The following is a 7,083-nucleotide window of genomic DNA, read 5'->3' on the forward strand; positions in this document are numbered from 1 at the left end:
GTACATAGAAACAAGCAGAATAATAGTATAGATAATTTTCTTAAATTGCAACCTGAGAACATTATTCTAAGAATAATTTGAAAAACTACACAAACCAATTTATTCTTAAAATTAGACTCCTAAATGACCTTCTATCACGCTTATAAAACAAAGATTAATTTATCTTTGGATAAAAAAAATCAAAATATAAACGATATTTTGTTTTAAACCAAAACACGTGCATACTGACAGAACATTAAGAAGTATACTTTGCAACAAGGGAGTTTATTTTCGTCACTGTTTAACTTATTAAACAATGTCAGTATAAAAAAAAACTTATTACCATCCTCCTTTAGCAGCGATTATATAATTTGTTTGTATTCGTAGAAATTGTTAACCGTTTTCTTTTTCTTATTCTTTGTATAATCAGTGTTTTATAGACTGCAAGTTATTATTGTTGAGATATCGTTGTCATTTTTACAGAGAAGTTTACAGACTTACGGAGAGCATTGGGTGTATGTTTCTAATTATCTACAATGCTACGTCCATTGTAGCTTACTTTATTATGCCTAACGATTGTGATGAAAATCACGTTTGGCTCCATATATTCTTTATTACCACATTTCACTTTAATTGGAAATAAAAATGAAATAGTGGACTAATTAAGATAAATGCGATAAAAACACCTGCAGTCAAACGTGATTTTTATCATATTTGTTAGGCTTAATGAGTTCCTTGCTTCACTAGTTTACGTATTTTTCACTAGAAATATGGACCTTTTTTATATAAAGAACATTTTGCTTGTCACAGATCTAACTTACTGATGAGTTCTAGCATTGAATGAAAGACATTTTGAACACAGTGACACGTGGAAGACAAGTGATTGATGTGAACTAGTAATTCATACAGTTCCGTAATGACCAATTAAGAGAAATGTGCTAAAAAAAACATCTGCAGTCAAATGAGATTTCATGACTTTTCTTAGCCTGAATGAATTTTTTTATCCTCGGTATCTTTGACGTTTTCATAATATTGAGCATATATATATCTTTTCGTATTGTCATGATTTTATTTGTATTTGTAACTGGTTGACAGCCTGGTACCAATAACTTTTTTTTTCAGCAAATCATGTTAGTTACTTAAACTAAAAAATTAACAAATATTAAATTAAAAAAAACACAAATGACGGTTAAAAAGACCGTGTAAGTAGCACTAGAAACCTTTTAAGTGACACGTCAGACAAAACTAAGCTTAAAACACAAAAGGTTAAAACAATGAGAAAGGTACTAGATTGTATGGTAGGTTCTAATCATTAGATTTTAATGAAATTGGCTTTACCTTTTGTGTTTTAAGTTGAAGTTTGTCTTGTGTATCACTAAAAATGTTTTAATCAAACAAATCATTATCAAATCCACCACTTCCAATATATTTATGTTAGGAAAGAAGCATGTGGGTCTATGGTTATTATGAGGTGACAATTAATTTGTTTTATTCTCATTCTCGTTTCATGTGGCATTGTACTCGATTTCCATAAACTCAAATTATTTCAGTTTAATTTTGGAGCAGGCAGAGCCCCAATCTACTTGTAAAATCTCGGGCTAATCCCGTAGAACATGTAGTATGTAGATGTAAATCTTCATAACAAATAATTTAAAGGAAGCTTGGTAAAGATGGGATAAAAGTTAGGTTGAATAAATCACTCCGACAAGCAGGGAGAACGATTCACCAGTCACTTCATGAGCACCAGTAATCCGAACATATGTTCTTTGTTTGAGAAGATAACACTACCATAATGTTGCTCTAACACCCTTAGTTTCCTGGGAACAAAGATGCTAATGAACCATGACAGGGCTGAGATCGACCTTTTGATGAGATGTGTCTTCAGGGTAAATATTGATTTTTATCAGGATTGTGAGAAGTCCACACGTTTCGACACCAGCATGGATAATTCTCGAGAGCAAACTGTTTCAAAAGAATTGAACATTAAAAAAAGTAAAAGCTGCGACTATATCTGAGCATACTATGATTACTATGTTTTTAAATGGTACCACACACACTCATACGACTGACACATTTTAGTTTCAAAAGTATTTATATGGATTGTTTTTTGAAATTCTATACCTTAATGAATCTAAAAATTGAACGTAAAATTATACCTAATATAGAGATATTTCAGCTATAATGTCTTATGGTTTATAACCTTACATTATGTGTTTCGACAAGTATGATTCATAAAATTTAGCTTTTCTGCTTATAACATTGCTTGGGTAGTATAAATGTTTTTAATCAAGTTTCGTGCATAGTAATGATCTACTCCATTTTTACTTAAAGTTGTTTTATTAATACTATTAGTTTTAACATTTCAAGTAATCTATGAAATAATCATCATTGCTATTACAGTTATGAAAAACAATTTTAATTAATAGTTTAGTGTGTGTGTGTGTATTTTCTTAAAGCAAAGCCACATTGGACATCTGTTGTGTCCACCGAGGGGAATCGAGTCCCTGATTTTAGCATAGTAAATCTGAAACCTTACCGCCATCCTACTGGGAGACTGATAGCGTAGTGTATGGATTTAGGATAATTCTAAGTCTCCTAAACTTTCAGAATCTTGTTCGTGATATATTATTGGGATTACGACCGAAAGCATTGTTAATAGCGAGGGTATTCAAATGATGTTTCAATCAGTTGTAATTTTCATAGCTTTGCGTTTTTTGTGTGTTTTGATTTATGACATTAGTTACTTCTTGTTAGTTTGTTGAATAAAACGAGTTTATTTTTCAAGTACAAACTTTTAGCTCATAACTCCATTTCTTGACCGATTTGAGATCTAATTACAGCCGCGGCTGTTGAGGATTCCCGCTTATTTATTTTATAAATTATTTTCAATTCTTATTTATATAGTTAGCTTTCTTTTGATAAGAAGTTATTAGTGTCCTCTGGTGGGCCAGCAGCAAGTTTGAGGGCATACAATGATAAAATCGGTTCCTCGCGGTGTATATTGATTAGTATTCCACCAATTATGATCACTAGCACAGATAATAAAAACATTCATTATTTTTGCACACTGTTTTCAAATTTTTATTGTATTTTAAAGGTGGAATCAATGGCAGTAGAGTTGTCAATAATAACCTCTAAAAGAAATAAGACATGATGATGACACACTGATGTCATAAAGTAATCTAACAGAAAAGAAAAATCACAGTGTGTTAAGTAACATTTTACAGTGGTTATGCCATGAAAGCACCTGGTAATTAGGTCGCTTGACTCACAATACGCGGGTCACGGATCTAAATCTGGCGCTGATCACGCTTGCCATTTCAGCTATGAAGGCATTATAATGTGACGGTCAATCCCACTATTCATTGGTAAAAAATTGGCCCAACACTTTTTCTGACCGATTGACTTCTCTTTGGTTAATAATTTAAAATTCGGGACTAGGTAGCTTTGTCACGAACAACAACAACCTTTTGTAAAAATATGAAGCTTTCTAATTAAAAATAGCAGCACAATAAACGCTTTTACTAAACTTTCTTGCCACGTAAGAACATTAGAATGTGTATCTAGTATGGACACAAGAACAAAATACAAGCAAATACATCCACAAGTAAGAAGCACAACATAATTACGTATTTATTTTGCTTATATGCCCCCCCCCCCCAGTGGCTCAGCGGTAAGTCTGACGACTCTTAACGCTAAAAACCGAATTTCGATAGCCATGGTGGACACAGTACAGATACCCAATTCTATAGCTTTGTGCTTAACAACAAACGAACAAACAAATATCTGCTCTGACGCATAAAATGTAAATATTTTGGAGAATTATGAATACTTTAAAATATACCTTAATTGATATATAATAATTGATAGTAAGAAAGACTAGGTCAGTTGTTTGGCTCGCTTTCCTCGTTACCAAATCACGCAAGATTGTTTCCATCATTTCTTAGGCTATAGGGTAGAATTGAAAATATTAGTTTATCAATGAGTATGGTCTGTAATTGGTTCACAAATGTATCCAAAAGATGCTTAATCGGATTGAAATTTGGAAATTGTGTTGGGTGAGGTAGATCTGTTTTTCTTTGGAAGAGCTTTGGTCAATCAGATTGGTAGTGCAACATTATAAGAGAGACAGCTACAACACTGATGTACACTCTGCATGTTATTAATTTTTCTAAATGAACCAGGTGACCCAGTTTCGGTCAGAAGAACTTTCCCAAACCTTTACACGACCTTTATCAGTTTGTGCTGTCGGTATAATATAAGTAAAAAACAAAAGTGGTCAACTGCCTTAAGTGAAGTTTTACAGATCACCGCATCATAAACTTTCAGGCATTTACTTTTTACAGTTTGCGTTTTACAAATCACTGAAGACGTGCTTTTCTGTTTGCATTTGACACTTGTGGTTTCTAAATATTTTTGGGTTGTATTATGATATTCTTCGCACAATACACTTAAGGATGATCACTTGTTGAAGAAATCGGTCAACTGGGACACATCTTGACATCTATTACCCTTTACACTCCACTAGTGTCAGAGCGACCACAGCATTACTTACCAGCAGTGATAGCAACAAACGATTTAATTTTCTGTTGCTATTGTTGATAGACGATAATCAAAGATATTTTTGCAACAGAAGGTCGAGGAATGATATTTGATAACAACGCTTGAATCATATCAGCATTCACTATCGATCCTCTTATAAAGTTAAAGATCTTTGCTCGTAGTGACTGTTTTGCGGACTAATTGTCTCTGCATTTAGAGTGCCCACGCAGTCATCTAATGCATTACATTATTTTTCACTCAGTACAATTTCATGACGTACTTGAAGTTGATGTGCAGATTTACCCGACAATCAGTACGAGCCTCTCTTTCCAATACTCATTTAATATTTAATTATTTAATCCATTAATGTCATAAAATGTATTTAAAATGTTCATCTAATTGTGACCCTAAATTTTCCGTCTAGCCCATCGTCTATCATCATATTGTGAAGTTGAAGAAAAGTTCACACTTCAAAAGTTAAATACAGAAATCTACACTTTGAGTCAAAGGTATGATTAGAATATTTAAACGAAACTGGTGTTTTGTTCCCTAACTATGCACGTAAAAACAATGCTTTTGTTATATCTTACCTGTCAGTTAGAATACTTTGGTATTAAGATGAATCGCAGTTTGTTTCATTATTGTGAAAACTATTTTCAGTTTATCTTTATTAATTCTTAAGCTTTTAAGATTAAGGACTTAAGACCTAGCACTTCAAATCAGTGCTCTCGCGTTTTCCTAATTTAAAAAAAAATCAAATTAAGAGCAGAAGCGATTACATGAAACAGTATGATGCATACAGAAATTATTAGAAAAATCACGGTATTGCTGTAGTTCTTTGACATTAAATTTTATAGAAATGTCGGAGTTTTAACGTTTACTTCGAGTCTAAAAGTCGTATGAAAATAATACTTTTATTTCTATTTCAGACTATAGATGAATAATGTATATTATTTAATTTTGTGCTGTAACATAGGTTAAAAAAGGAAAAATGTGCTTGCCAATGTAATTTAATAAAGTATTCTTGGCGTATTTAATAAAGTATTTTTGATTCTTCTAGCTTTACTTAATACCATTCGTATTATAAAATCATGTCTGGTAAATATTAATATAGACTTAACCTCCTACTGAGATAGTATTCTACAACTTCTACCAAGAGAAATAGAAAAGTTTAACCGAACTCAAGTCTAAGGTTTGACAGCTAAATCTTTTGGGATGTGACTCATATTTACAACGGCACAATGTATCTAAAGAATTTCTAGGTGTGTAAATACCGATCAGCTTCGAAGGTACGGAAAAACCTTTACGTCAGTTTTCAACACAGCTGTCAGCTCAAACACGAAATGGTTGATTAAAAAGAAATTCTCAATATTCTATACTAAAATCATCTCTCTCACAACAGTTGGAAGTTTTCAGTTATCATGTATATATAGATTTTTATGCTTCATGAATTTACGGCGGATAGTTCTGAAGGTTACTGAATGCGTTAAAGATAATTTGTTGTAACATTTAGCGATGATATTTTGTTTTTAATTGGGCTTTAGATTGTCATTAGAACTAGCTGTAGTGTATAGTAATAACGTGCAATACGAACTCTGATGAACGATGGGCGCAGGTTGGCCTTTCGTTAGAACTCTTGACTTTGGAGCTGGCGAACCGGATTTATATCCATGGGATATCACAAAATATTCACCGCACATTAAGTTGTGGGTGCGTTATAAGATTAACAGTCAACTCCTCAGCGTAGATGTTGTGACTATATTGTTGCGTTCTTTTTGGTTAGCACTCCAAAATTAAGGATTTTGTTTGTTTGTTTGAACTTAAGCACAAAGCTACACAATGGGCTATCTGTAATCTGCCCACCACGGGTATTGAAATCCGGTTTCTAGTGTTGCAAGTCCGCAGACATACCGCTGTGCCATTGGGAGGCCCAAAATTAAGGACTGCAATAGATAGCCTCAGTAGCTTTATCATGAATACCAACTATAGATACCAAAGAACTTAATAATAAAATTCGCAGACATCGTAGGGAAAGTATATTCATTAAAGTATTGAAGATTGGCCTTGGCATGTTAGTAATGTGATAATAATGCATTACGTGTATCGCGTATAATTTTATATATTTCTAATGATTTCGAGAAGTAACTTTCTTCGGTCTCTTATATGAGATATCTGATGGTTTTTTTATTATTGAAAATACACAATACAAGAAATGACTGGGACTACAGATGAACAACTATTTTTATCGATACTATTGAAAAATATGCTACAGAATAGTTTGTTTTAATAATAATTAACTCAGAACAAAATACTACTTGTGAATAACTTAGCAGGACGCATGAACGTGTATTCAAATTGGCAATAATAAACAAAATATTATTATTAACATATCTCCATAGGTGTGTTAAATATACCACATTGATATTCTTTGTAAATTATACACGATTAAAGTGTATTATATTAGGTCGTCAAGAAATTAATGTCGCGTTTTGGAACACTTTTATTAACCATCCCCAAAAACTTCACGTTAGTGTAGCCTATATAATGTGTAACGTTTAGTAT

The 7,083-nt window shown here is 32.5% G+C and overlaps 1 protein-coding gene across 3 annotated transcripts in view; it reads left to right on the forward strand.

Annotated features, from left to right (window-relative positions):
* The window catches only part of LOC106470397 (mucin-4-like), a 62,073-nt gene that overhangs the window by 20,725 nt on the left and 34,265 nt on the right, over positions 1-7,083 (forward strand). The window contains exon 2 of one of the 3 annotated variants that reach the window (XM_022399801.1): positions 4,946-5,030. The exons of the other annotated variants lie outside the window; for them this stretch is intronic. The gene's annotated coding sequence lies outside the window, so the exon portion shown is untranslated. The remainder of the gene's footprint in view (positions 1-4,945; positions 5,031-7,083) is intronic. 3 annotated transcript variants of the gene reach the window in all.

This window comes from Limulus polyphemus, unplaced genomic scaffold, assembly GCF_000517525.1.
Source record: "Limulus polyphemus unplaced genomic scaffold, Limulus_polyphemus-2.1.2 Scaffold104, whole genome shotgun sequence".
In the NCBI taxonomy this organism is placed as follows: domain Eukaryota; kingdom Metazoa; phylum Arthropoda; class Merostomata; order Xiphosura; family Limulidae; genus Limulus; species Limulus polyphemus.